Source organism: Oryx dammah, unplaced genomic scaffold (assembly GCF_014754425.2).
Source record: "Oryx dammah isolate SB20612 unplaced genomic scaffold, SCBI_Odam_1.1 HiC_scaffold_22, whole genome shotgun sequence".
Lineage (NCBI taxonomy): Eukaryota > Metazoa > Chordata > Mammalia > Artiodactyla > Bovidae > Oryx > Oryx dammah.
The window spans coordinates 2,703,512-2,717,114 of record NW_024070206.1 but is presented as its reverse complement, the minus strand read 5'-3'; positions in this window follow the sequence as shown (position 1 = coordinate 2,717,114).

Here is a 13,603-nt window from a genome sequence, read left to right as displayed (position 1 = left end):
GTAGGATTCTGTCTCTGTAAAAAGTAAAGTAATGCATAAGATGTTTCTCTATTTCAATAAATCAGATGAAGAAATGTTCTGTATTCTGGAACAGAGAGTCAGAGAAGAGAATGACAGGGCTGACAGATTGGCCTCTGGATCCTTGCATTTTTTATTTAGAAGGAATCGTGGCTTCTACCAAGCTTATATGCAGTGATTCAATTAATTGTTTCTGCAATGCCATTTTTAATGTCTCTGAAGATCAACAACAGTGCTATTTAATGTCCATCTAAACATATCTGCTCTTTTCCTAATCCACATCCCCAGCATGATGTGGATACAGATTCAATAAATATTTTTACAGAAATATCAGAGTTGATTTTCTCAATCTCATGTGAGGCTTCTTACCTCTAGGTCCCCATTTTAGTTTTCCTTTCAGAAATACAAGAAGAGATGTACATTAAATATTTCTGACCTTCACTCTCACATGGAATGTCTTTTCATGTAGGAAAAAAAAAAAAACTTTGCAAGATACTTCCTTGATAAAGTAATGATAGTGACTATGCTGATATGTTATTTAAACTCCATATAAGAATAATAGACAGCCCATTAAACCATGCCTGTATACTCTCAAACTAATGAAGCATTTATGAGGAGCACTGTTGTGACTTAAATTCTGCAGTTCATTGGATATTTAAACAGTCTTATCATCTAGCAACTTCCACTCAGTATTCTGAACTACCTTATTAAGAATAACTTAAAAATTTCTTTTAAAAAGTAGCTTTGGTACATCTAGATGCATATCTGTGTGTGTGTGTGTGTGTGTGTGTGTGTACTCAAGTCACTCAGTCACTTAGTCATGTCCAGCTTTTTGTGACCCAATGGGCTGTAGCCCATCAGGTTTCTCTGTCCATGAAATTTTCCAGGCAAGAATACTAGAGTGAGTTGCCATTACCTACTCCAAGGGATCTTCCCAGCCCAGGGATAGAACCGACATCTCTTGTATCTCCTGCATTGACAGGTGGATTCTTTATTACTGGCACCCCCTGGGAAGCCCAGATGCATACCTTACCATGTTTTTAATTATAAACAATGGAGTATTACTCAGTCATTAAAAAGGAACACATTTGAGTCAGTGCTAATGAAGTGGAAGAACCTAGAGCCTGATTATAGAGTGAAGTCAATCAGAAAGAGATAAACAAATACCATATATTAACACATATAAATGGAATATAGAAAGATGGTACTGATGAACCAGTTTGGAGGGCAGCAATCAAGAGACAAACATAAAGAACAGACTCGTGGACAGAGGGAGTGGAGGGGAAGAGAGGGTCGGATGAATGGAGAGAGTAGCAAGGAAACGTACGCACTGCCATATGCAAGATAGATGGTCAGTGGGAAGTCACTGCATGACTCAGGGAGCTCAGCCTGGGGCTCTGTATCAGTCTAGCGGGGTGGGATCGGGTGGGAAGTAGGGGGCGGGAGGTTCAGGAGGTTCAACATATGTATACCTATGGCTGATTCATGTGGATACACGACAGAAACCAATACAATATTGTAAAGCAATTATCCTTCAATTAAAAATAAATTTAAAAAATTAAATTGGCTGTGGTCAATAAATTCTAGCAGTACTTTATGAAGCTAAGGTCCCTGAAAGCCAAAAAATAAAAGAATTTTCAATTATACTCAGATTTTATAATTTTATTTCCTAAGTGCAAAGAACATCACCTTTCTTATAAAATGACCAGACTTTATCAGAAAATATAATATTAATCTAGAAAGAAGAGACATAACTGTATCAGGAAAAGAAGTTTTATACAAATTTTATCCGTGAATTGTACCTGACCCATGTGAGTTTTCCTGGCTGTCTCCTGTGTTTAGCACATGTGTGATCTCGGTGTCTTAAAGGCTGAAATACAGCAAGAACAAAGGTTACTCATGTGAATTATGGAGACATTTATGAGAGCTGGAAATTTTTGAGACAGCCAGTAACCCGTGTGGATCAAAAAATGAATGTCATGTTTGTTGAGGTTGGTTCTGTATTCCCAGGCAGAACAAATAATCTTGGCTGCAGAGATATCTCATACATTTGGAACTTGTACTTGGAACTGACCCACAATTTCAAATTTTCTCTCAGCAACTCTGCAGTCTTGACAGTATTTTACCATTGTGGTCCCTTGGGAATATTTTATGGCAAATTTAGCTTTCCACAGTTAGTAAACACAGTATTTCTGTCTCAGCTCCTATATTTCCATTTGTCAGATCATTTAAACATAAATAGAAATAGAAGTGAAACCATACCTATCCAAATTATCTTTGATTTACTCAAGGACTTAAAGGGCTTCCCAGGTAGCGCTGGTGGTAAAGAACCCGCCTGTCAATGCAGGAGACTTAGAGAAGTGGGTTCGATCCCTGGATTGGAAGACCCTCTAGGGCAGGGCAACCCACTCCAGAGGTATGTCATAATTTATCTGTGCATGCTAAGTTGCTTCAATTTTGTCTAACTCTTTGCGACTCTATGGACTGTAGCCCACCAGGTTCCTCTGTCCATGGGATTCTCCAGGCAAGAATACTGGAGTGCGTTGCCATTTCCTCCTCCAGGGGATCTTCCCAATCCAGGGATCAAACCAGCGTCTCATGTTTCTTGCATTGGCAGGTGGGTTCTTCCCCACTAGCGCCACTGGGGAAGCCTGGCGTAATTCATACTTTATGTTAATTCTCTTTGCCCAGATCACAGAGCTGAGGGAAAAACTTGCATAATTAAAAGTACAACTTTGTTCAAACAATTTAACTTTAGGACATGTCCTTTATTTCAGTGATTTATGTATAACTTTGAAAATTCAGCATTACCCAGCCCCTCTCAAATGCTATGGATTGATCCTTGTATAATTACAGCAAACGCATCCAGTAACTGTTATAAATTAAACTTCCTTTGAACAGGTAATCTATCATGATCATTCCACTGTGCTTGATTTTGGTTACAATGACTCTGCATAGAAAAGCTAAATGCCTCCTGGAAGTAAGTTGACAAGAATGTGAGCATGCCAACTATATAGAGTTGTTTTATTCCTTTACTAAATTTGGTCTCTATTACTTTTCCCAGGGCTTCCCTGGTGGCTCATATGGTAAAGAATCTGCCTGTAATTCAGGAGACCTGGGTTCGATCCCTGGAGGAAAGAATGGCTGCCTACTCCAGTATTCTTGCCTGGAGAATTTCATGAACAGAGGAGCCGGTCAGGCTACAGTCCATTGGGTCGCAAAGAATCAGACACGACTGAGCAGCTAACACACACGCACACACACACACACACACGCTATCCACTAATACTCCAGTCAGTCGTAGGGGGTATTAGTGGATAGTGTGTGTGTAGTAGTAGCCAGGCCTCCCTGTCCATCACCAACTTCCTTCCAAAGAAATCCCAGGGCTGATCTCCTTTAGGATGGACTGGTTGGATCTCCTTGCAGTCCAAGGGACTAAGAGTTTTCTCCAACACCACAGTTCAAAAGCATCGATTCTTCGGCGCTCATCTTTCTTCACAGTCCAACTCTCACATCCATACATGACCACAGGAAAAACCATAGCCTTGACTAGACAGACCTTTGTGGGCAAAGTAATGTCTCTGCTTGTTAATATGCTGTCTAGGTTAATATGCTGTCTAGGTTGATCAATGGAGAAGGCCATGGCACCCCACTCCCTACTCTTGCCTGGAAAATCCCATGGACAGAGGAGCCTGGTAAGCTGCAGTCCATGGGGTCGCAAAGGGTCGGACATGACTGAGCGACTTCACTTTCACTTTTCACTTTCATGCATTGGAGAAGGAAATGGCAACCCACTCCAGTGTTCTTGCCTGGAGAATCCCAGGGATGGGGGAGCCCGGTGGGCTGCCGTCTATGGGGTCACACAGAGTTAGACACGACTGAAGTGACTCAGCAGCAGCAGCAGCAGCAGGTTGATCATAACTTTCCTTCCAAGGAGTAAGCGTCTTTTAGTTTCATGGATGCAGTCTCGGACCTGGCATGTGTCAGGGTTCACGAGGAGCTGGTTATTTGTTGATTGACTTGTACATTCACAAGTCCTCACAATAAAGCACACAGCTAATGACACCATGTGCAGGTAGTTTGGCTAAATGTGACTATTTCCTTGTGACACTTAGAACTGATGAAAATCACAGAAATTTAAGTTGTTTTAGTTTTCTAAGAACAGAAACACACTTTATTGCAGACTTTTGGGTCAATGCTGTAAGTTCTATGACCTGAGTCTCCCAGGCTTCTGAGGGCATAATTATTGTCAATCAAAAGCATTTTGACTGATTTCATGCAACCCAATTACAAGACCTAGGATAAAGCTACAGTAATTAAGACTGTGGTATTGGTTAAAAGCCAGACATGTGGATTATTGGAACAGAATATAAAAGTAAACCCACATAAATATAGGAAATCAGTTTTAACAAAGATTCAAGGATAAGTTGATTGAGAGATGACCATCTTTTAAGTAAGTGGTTCAGTGGACATAAACTTGGGCAAACTCTGGGAGATGGGGAGGGACCGGGAAGCCTGGAGTGTTTAGTCCATGAGGTTGCAAAGAGTTGGACATGACTTGGCAACTACACAATAACAACAAAAAGTAAGAGGTACCGACATATACACAACAAAATCTTGACCCCATAGCTCACAACTTATATATATGTATATGTAAAATACAGAAGAAAAAATGTGTTGGATCAGTCAAAAAGTTTTTAGTGAAATTCATAAAAGAAAAATTGGAGCTTTATCAAAATTAAAAACTTTAAGTCTGTGAAAACACAGTTAAGAAGAGAAGACAAGTATCAGTTCAATTCAGTTCAGTTCAGTCACTCAGTCGTGTCTGACTCTTTGTGACCCCATGAATCGCAGCACGCCAGGCCTCCCTGTCCATCACCAACTCCCGGAGTTCACTCAAACTCACATCCATCGAGTCGGTGATGCCGTCCAGCCATCTCATCCCCTGTCGTCCCCTTCTCCTCCTGCCCCCAGTCCCTCCCAGCATCAGAGTCTTTTCCAATGAGTCAACTCTTCGCACGAGGTGGCCAAAGTATTCCAGTTTGAGCTTTAGCATCATTCCTTCCAAAGAACACTTAGGGCTGATCTCTTTTTAAGATGGACTGGTTGGATCTCCTTGCAGTCCAAGGGACTCTCAAGAGTCTTCTCCAACACCACAGTTCAAAAGCATCAATTCTTCAGCGCTCAGCTTTCTTCACAGTCCAACTCTCATATCCATACAAGCATAAGGACCTAGGAACTTTGCTCAGTCGTGTCTGACTCTTTGCGACCCCATGGATTGTAGCCTACCATGCTCTTCCGTCCATGGGATTCTCCAGGCAAGAATACTGAAGTGGGTTGCCATTTCCTTCTCCAGGAGATCTTCCCAACCCAGGGATCGAACTTGGGTCTCCCGCATTGCAGGCAGATGCTTTACCATCTGAGCCACCAGGGAAGCTCCCATACAAGCATAGACTGGGAAAAAAATCATGTTTCCGACAAAGCACTTGTTTCCAGATTATATAAGAACTCTCAGAATCCAGCAATAAGAAAAAGAAGGAACCTGATATTAAAGAACAGGCAAAAAATCTGAACAGATACTTCATCAGAGATGGCAAATAAGCACAGGAAAATATGCTCAACATAATTATTCATTAGTAAAAGCCCCATCAAAACCGCAATGAAATATCACTTCAGATTTATCAGAATGAAAAAGAAATTGGCAATACCAATTGCTTACCAGAATGCAGGTCAACTCTAACTCTCCTGCATTCTTAATGGGAATGCAAAATAGTGCAGTTCTGTAAGAAAACAATTTGGCCTTTTCTTAGGCATAGACTTCTTATAAAACTCAGTGAATCCCACTCTCAGTTATTTGTCTAAGAGGAATAAAATCTTGTTTGTACAAATCTTGCAGGCAAATGTTTATTTATAGCAACTCTATTTCTTATCCCCCAAAAAACAAGAAACAACCCAAACGTCCTTCAACCAGTAAATGGATAAACCGACTGTGGTATATATTGCATTGTGTACTCTCAGTAAGAAAGACAAACTATTGGTTCCTGTAACAACATAGATGACTCTCCAATGCATTCTGTTAAGTGAAAGCAGTTATGCGTGAATTGTAGGAAAAGGCAAAATTATTCGAGACAGAGATCAGAGGAATGATTCTCAAGAATTGCAAGTCATGGGGGAGGGGATGGTCTCGGAAAGAGATGATCCCACTATTTTGTGTAGAGACAGTAGTGGTGGATGCCATACTCTACACCTTTGTCAAAACCCAGAGAACTGTGTGTTGTAAAAAGTTAATTTTACCCTTTGTAAGTTTTAAAATAAAAAATAGCAATCTGGAAAATTAAAGCAAAGTAATGACTACTTCGTCCTCAGCTGCACTTCTGAAGTAATACAATGATTTGACTCAGTGATTAGAGAGTCAACCTGAGACAAACATTAGTCACAAAATACCGAGCGCTGGTAAATATTTCAGAAATATTACCCTGCCACTATACTGCTAAAAGTCGGGAGATTTACCATGCTTCTTATAGTCATTTTACCAGATATATTAATTATTTACCGGATGTATTAATTATAGCTTATAACATGGATGGTCTTTATTTCCACTCCATTCTATAGGTAGAAACTCCTGGATGCAAAATAAAATGTTGGGATCCAAAAGTTCATGATGGATTCATCCATTCATCCAAAAAAGTAATATCTATTTTAGATACCATTGCCATTGGGTTTGGTGTAAAGATGCCTGTAATTGCTTCTATTACTAAAAAAACCCCCCAAATTTGCAAATCTATTAATAGATATTTTTAAGTAGAATCACTAATGATAAGATACATGGAGACAAATAATTGGGTTGAATATTTTGTAAATAAAGGAGGGAAAGAGTTTACAAATATAATTAAAAGTATATTTTACAACTAGAACCATGTGGAAAACTTCCACTTTGGCAGAAAATCTACACATCTACTTTGACAGATGATCTGAAGTCTTAAAATAAGAGTGAGTCACAAAAATTAGGGAAAGACCAGTATTTAATAGGGCCCCATTTAATGGGCTTCTGGCTGCTTCTTCTTGAGCAAAGGAAAATAGAGAAATTCATATTCAACTTTCTATCCTTCATTTCAGGTGACTGATCACTCAGTGGGTCTTCTATATTTGTTGCCATGACAACAGAGATGTGGAAATGGAGAAACTATTACCTACGGCTCTTTAGAAACACAATTACATATTTGATAGGGGGATGTGGTTAATCAAAAATGGCAGCACGACGCATCGCTCCAAACTCCGTCTGAATTCTTTTTGTGCAGGCTGTCTTCTGAGCCATTCCATCAATGTTTATGATGTCAGACCTTGGCAAACTGTTTCCTCTTGATCTAGTGATCCTCGTAAACTACTGCTTCTCTGGACTATGTGTGTGTGTGTGTGTGTGTTAGTTGCTCTGGCGTGTCTGACTCTTTGCGACCCCATGGACTATAGTCTACCAGGCTCCTCCATCCATGAAATATCCCAGACAAGAGTACTGGAGTGGGTTGCCATTGCCTTCCCCTTCTCTGGACTACATACATTTCCACAATATTCTCCATTGATGAACCTACTACTGTGCTCAGTATGCAATTATTACCAGCTTGATGCTTTTCTGGGTGCTTGTTCATCTGCAGCAGAAGAGAAAGTTCTTGCTCAACTGGCCTGGAGAGATAATCAACCAAGCTATGAATCTTAATTCTGTCTTTACATATATATCCCTATTTATAAGATTTTTTTCTAAAATAATGTTTCTTTTAATAATAGACACTTCTTATATTCAATTAGACAATTATCTCTACAAAGATGAGGCTGACCTATAGGACTACCATTTTGTAACCAGGACCAATTATGTGACTGTCAAGAATATAATTGTAAGAAAAGCCATGATAAACCCAGACAGCATATTAAAAAGCAGAGACATCTATTTGCCAACAAAGATCCACAGAGTCAAAGCTATGGCTCCTCCAGTAGTCATGTACGGATGTGAGAGTTGGACCAGTAAAGAAGGCTGAGTGCTGAAGAATTTATGCTTTCACAATGTGGTGCTGGAGAAGACTCTGGAGAGTCTCTTGGACAGCAAGAGGATCAGACTAGTCAGTCTTAAAGGAAATCAGCCCTGAATATTAGAAGCTCAGTATTTTGGCCACCTGATGTGAAGAGCCAACTCACTGGAAAATACCCTGATGCTGGGGAATGTTGAAGGCAAGTGAAAGGGGTGACAGAGGATGAGATGGTTGGGTGGTTGCATGACTCAACATGGCCATGAGTTTGAGCAAACTCTGGGAGATAATAAAGGACAGGGAAGCCTGGCATGCTGCAGTCCATGGGGTGGCAAAGAGTCAGACGTGACTTAGCGACTGAACAACAGTAAGAATACAGTTAACATATGTTTAATGACATGGGTAATACTGAATACGTGACATGGCATTGATATGCTTGGCAAACTGGCTCTCTCACTGGACAGTAACCTCTTCTGGGCCAAGGATGACACTGTTCTTCACAAGTGATAGGTATGCAGTGATGCCTAGTACGATGCTGTGTCACGCACTTGCCGGGGTCCAGCCCGGTGGATCCAGGGAATTCGAAGCGTGGACGGCGTTGGCGAGGAAAGACTTGTTTATTAATATAAGGTTAGATTAAGACACAATAGTGTAGTAGGAAAACTAAGTGGAGAAAGAAGGCTGAATAACTTGGATTACATGGAAGACCAATAAAATTCCAGACAAGGAACTTGCACCATCTACGTTGGGCCACCGGCGCTCGCTTGAATATCTAAGGGTGCCTTGCCTTAGGCTCCCTTTCGCGCGGGTCTTAACAGCCAGGGCAAGTAAGTAGACTTGGCGAGCCTCTGTGCCCCAGATGGGAATTCAGCCTGAAATTAAAGTAAAGAGGAAAAGGAGGGAGAGGGAGAAAAAGAGAGAGAGAGACGGGGGAAACCAGTCCAGCGACTGGCTCCGGCCCCTATTGTTCAGAAGGCCTTATATACCTTTTAGATTGTACATAGAGATCAATGGGTAATACAAAATTATGCAGTGTTAGCAGCCCAGACTCTTATCAAAACCAGGCTTTTCTCTCTGCATCCCTAGTTGTATACACAAGTCTTAAGTGATTTACATCATCTTCTGGCCAAAAAGGGCCAATTAACATTTTACAGCCTTTTTTCTGATAAGGGTTTGTCAACCAGAAGACTTATTTGTGTTGATCTTTCCAAGGTCTGGTGCCACTCTCAGAAAGCACTAAATAAAGTTACATTCTTACATAGCAAGGACACAAGAGGAGTGCAGTGATATATAACAAAGAGAAGTAATTAACTCAAAAGTCTAGTGTTGCTAACATCAAAACTACTATATATCTTTTTCCATATCCCGTTTACATTGATTAACATCCTCCCAGGTGCTTAAAAGATAAAGAATATGGAGGCCTGGCAGCAATCATTGAGTCAACAGTGAAAACCCTCTACCAATATAATTTTTAACTCTTTAGAAAAGGCTCTGTATCTATAAGATGCTTTTAAGCTTTGTGCCTCTCGTGGTTGGGGGGCTGTAAGCAATTCACAAGCTGTAAGAGGTCCGGGGAACCTGTTATGCAAGCTAGAGAGCTATCAGAGAGGGTTTAACTGAAACATCCCTTTCAAATGCAGAAGACTAAAGCCCTGAGTTGACTTTTTCCAGAGAATGTCAGAAGAGTGGAAAGGCAGGCAGATTCTTATTTTGGGGAGTACATGCTCAGGAAATGCCAGGGGGACCGCTGAAGTCTGATCACGTCCTTGCGTATGTCAGCTTCCTTCCTCATGACCTTGTCACGGGTGGGATTCCTCACGCTGGGTTCTGGCAATGCACTTAACTGTACAAGGGTAATGCTTCAAGGTTTAGATAACTATAGTATAATGAAATTTAGGACTTTTTCTCTATGGTATAATATGTGTCATTTCTTATTCCCTGTTCTGTAGAGAAATGGTACGCAAGAAAATAGTACAGAATAATTTAATGCAAAGAGCAGATAACACATAAACCACACACATATAAAAATTACATAAAATCAGGAGCAATTATATAAAACAAAAATTAATTCATTCATTATTATAGATTGCCCTAAGCAAGACTTTAGCATGTTGAATTCCAAGGCTATACATAGGTGTATCATGAGGAGGCAAAGCTAGAATTTTTAAAATATAGTGACATTATTTGATCACTCTTCACACATTATATTGACAAGGACTTAGTGGCATTCTTTCTCATTTTTTAGTAAAACACAGTTTTCTACAGTGTTCTGTTAGAGAGAGATTACTTGACTGGAATTCAGTGCTTCAGTTTGAACCTTATTTTGCCTCTGGTGGTTTTTAAACTCTGGGTCATGACCCTGTCTGTTCATTCAACTCAGTTTTCTCTGGGGGAGCTTTTTTTTTTTTTTTTTTTTTTTTGATGCAATGCAAGGCGCCACCCAGACAAATTAAATGAGAACTTCTGGGGTTGTGATCAGAATAGTTTGAAAAACATCCCCAGTGGTTCTAATAAACAGTTATAGTTGAGTCTCTGACTTATCAGCCAATAAAGTTAAATAGAGAAATCTGACCTCACTGAGTTCTATTCTCTGTACAGCCATCAATAAACTGGCTAAGTTTTTGAGGGAATGAATGTACACATTTATTGTACACAATGTTTTGCTCTACCACAGCGTCTATCATGAGAAATTCTGGGCTGGATGAAGCACAAATTGGAATCAAGATCCCTGGGAGCAATATCAATAGCCTCAATATGCAGATGACACCACCCTTATGGCAGAAAGTGAAGAAGAACTAAAGAGCCTCTGGATGAAAGTGAAACAGGAGAGTGAAAAAGTTGGCTTAAAGCTCAACATTCAGAAAACAAAGATGATGGCATCCGGTCCCATCATTTCATGGCAAATAGATGGAGAAACAATGGAAACTGTCAGACTTTATTTTTGGGGGCCCCAAAATCACTGCAGATGGTGACTGAAGCCATGAAATTAAAAGAAACTTACTCCTTGGAAGAAAAGTTGTGACCAACCTGGACAGCATATTAAAAAGCAGAGACATTACTTTGTCGACAAAAGTCCGTCTAGTCAAGGCTACGGTTTTTCCAGGGGTCATGTATGGATGTAAGAGTTGGACTGTGAAGAAAGTTGAGTGCCGAAGAATTGATGCTTTTGAACTGTGATGTTGGAGAAGACTCTTGCGAGTCCCTTGGACTGCAAGGAGATCCAACCAGTCCATCCTAAAGGAGATCAGTCCCTGGTGTTCATTGGAAGGACTGATGTTGAAGCTGAAACTCCAACATTTTGCCCACCTGATGCGAAGAGCTGACCCATTGGAAAATACCCTGATGCTGGGAAAGACTGAAGGTGGGAGGAGAAGGGACGACAGAGGATGAGATGGTTGGATGCCATCACCTACTCAATGGACAAGAGTTTGAGTGAGCTCCGGGAGTTGGTGATGGACAGGAAGGCCTGGCGTGCTGCAGTCCATGTGGTCGCAAAGAGTCGGACATGACTGAGTGGCTGGACTGAACTGAAAGTATCCAGTTGACCCAAAGAGCTCATTATCTGAGCATTTAATGTATTCATAGCAAGATCTCTAGTATTTGAACAGATGTCTGGCTTCCCTGGTGGCTCAGACTGTAAAGAATCTGTGTGTTAGTCAGGAGACTGGATTTGATCCCTGGGTCAGGAAGATACCCTGCAGAAGGGAATGGCTAGCCACTCCAGTTTTCTTGCCTGGAGAATCCCATGGACAAAGGAGCCTCATGGGCTACAGGGGGGAAAAAAATGAGGATGTGGCAACAACTCCTCTTGTCTCTATAATTTATTCGACAAGTAGATTTGCCTCAGGATTTTTTTTCCTCTAGATAAAACACGCAACCAAAAAAGAGTGAATCCAATTTTTAATTTCAACTAGCATTTCAAGAGCATTTTGGAAAATATCCTTTTACTTTCAAGGTATAAAGAATAAATCTAAATTGGAAAAGTCTGAAATGTATGTCATCAGTCTGTATCTAAAGGTCAAAACTTTAATATGAGGTTTTGATAAAAGAAATGCTTATATAAAAACGTTTGCCTCCAAAAATTCTTGACTTCTATACTGCTGATATAAGTTTAGTATTGAAAAAAGAAATTCTTTCACCAAATGATGTATTCTCCTCATATTCTAAACAAAGAAAACAAACCTCTGGCAAAATGATCAAGAAATGGATAGAAGTACATGTTAACACTTAAGATGAAACAGGGCCTCAAATACAGATTTTAAAAATGATAATAAAATTCAAAGCAAAAACTGTTAATAATTTTGAAGAACATATTCCCATAATACTCTCAATAAGAAGTATAAAAATAGAAGAAAGTAGAAACATTAAATCAGTTAACACAGTAAATTTGCTGCCCTATAGTGGAGATAGACATCGGGTCTTGGTATTTTTGTAGGTGGGTTTTTTTAACAGCCTCAAGAAACAGATAGTATAATTTCATCACAGAATAAGAAAAGAAAGTAACCCCTAATTCCCAAATATACATTTACTGTAACTGTTTTAGTAAGACCAAAATAGAATAGTATAATAAAACTACATTTTGTACCACTCTTGTGACCACTGAGTTGTATATTTTAAATAAAATACCATCAAATCATATTCAGCAGTGTTTGCTCACCTAAAAGAAGACTCAGTGTCTTAAAACAGAAGGCTTTCTTAAGTAATCTTTACATTCAAAGCAGTTTCAATCAAATTCTCAACAGATGTTTTGTGTTTATTTTTCAAAACTTCATAGCCTGATCTCAAACTTCTGATAATGGAACAAAGAACCGTGAACGGCTAAGTCATTCTGAAGCATAAGTATCAGCACAAGGAAGAAGAACTTGCCTTACCGGATATCAAAACTTTCTGTAAAGCTCAAGTAGTTCAGACGCAGGTAAGGACAGAGGAGCAGATCAGTATCTTACTGGATGACTGGAGCTGAAAGTAAGAATTCATTTATATGTAATAGAAAAGTAAAAATATGGGTGAGCAGGATACGCGCCAATTTCACGATTAATAACTTCCTTCTTGACACAGGAAACAGTTAAATAGCATTTCAACAAAACATGGAAACTGACGTTCCTTTTGTTCCCAGTTTTATTGAAAAATAATTGGCATATATCCTTCTTTAAGGTTTACAGCATGATGGCTTGATTAATGTACATTGTGAAATGATCACTAACATCCATCATCTCATGTAGATAAAATTCAAAGAAAGGAGAAAAGGAAAGGAAAATTTTCTACTTTTGATGAGAGCTCTTAGAATTGACTCTCAATAATTTTCCTGTATATCATGGGGCATTGTTAACTATTGTAGGAAGGTGGTAAAATGTCTAAACTTCCAATGGGAAGCGCTAGGGATGTAACGTCTGATGGGATAACTACAATTAACACTGCTGCCCGGGGTACAGTGAAGATATCAATTACATTTCTTGACTATCAAGCAAATGGAAAAAAACAATATTAAGCTTTGTTTATCTGAATGATGGGTGAATGGAAATTTGTTAAATCATCTTCTATATGATTAAAATATTTCATATTTAAACAAA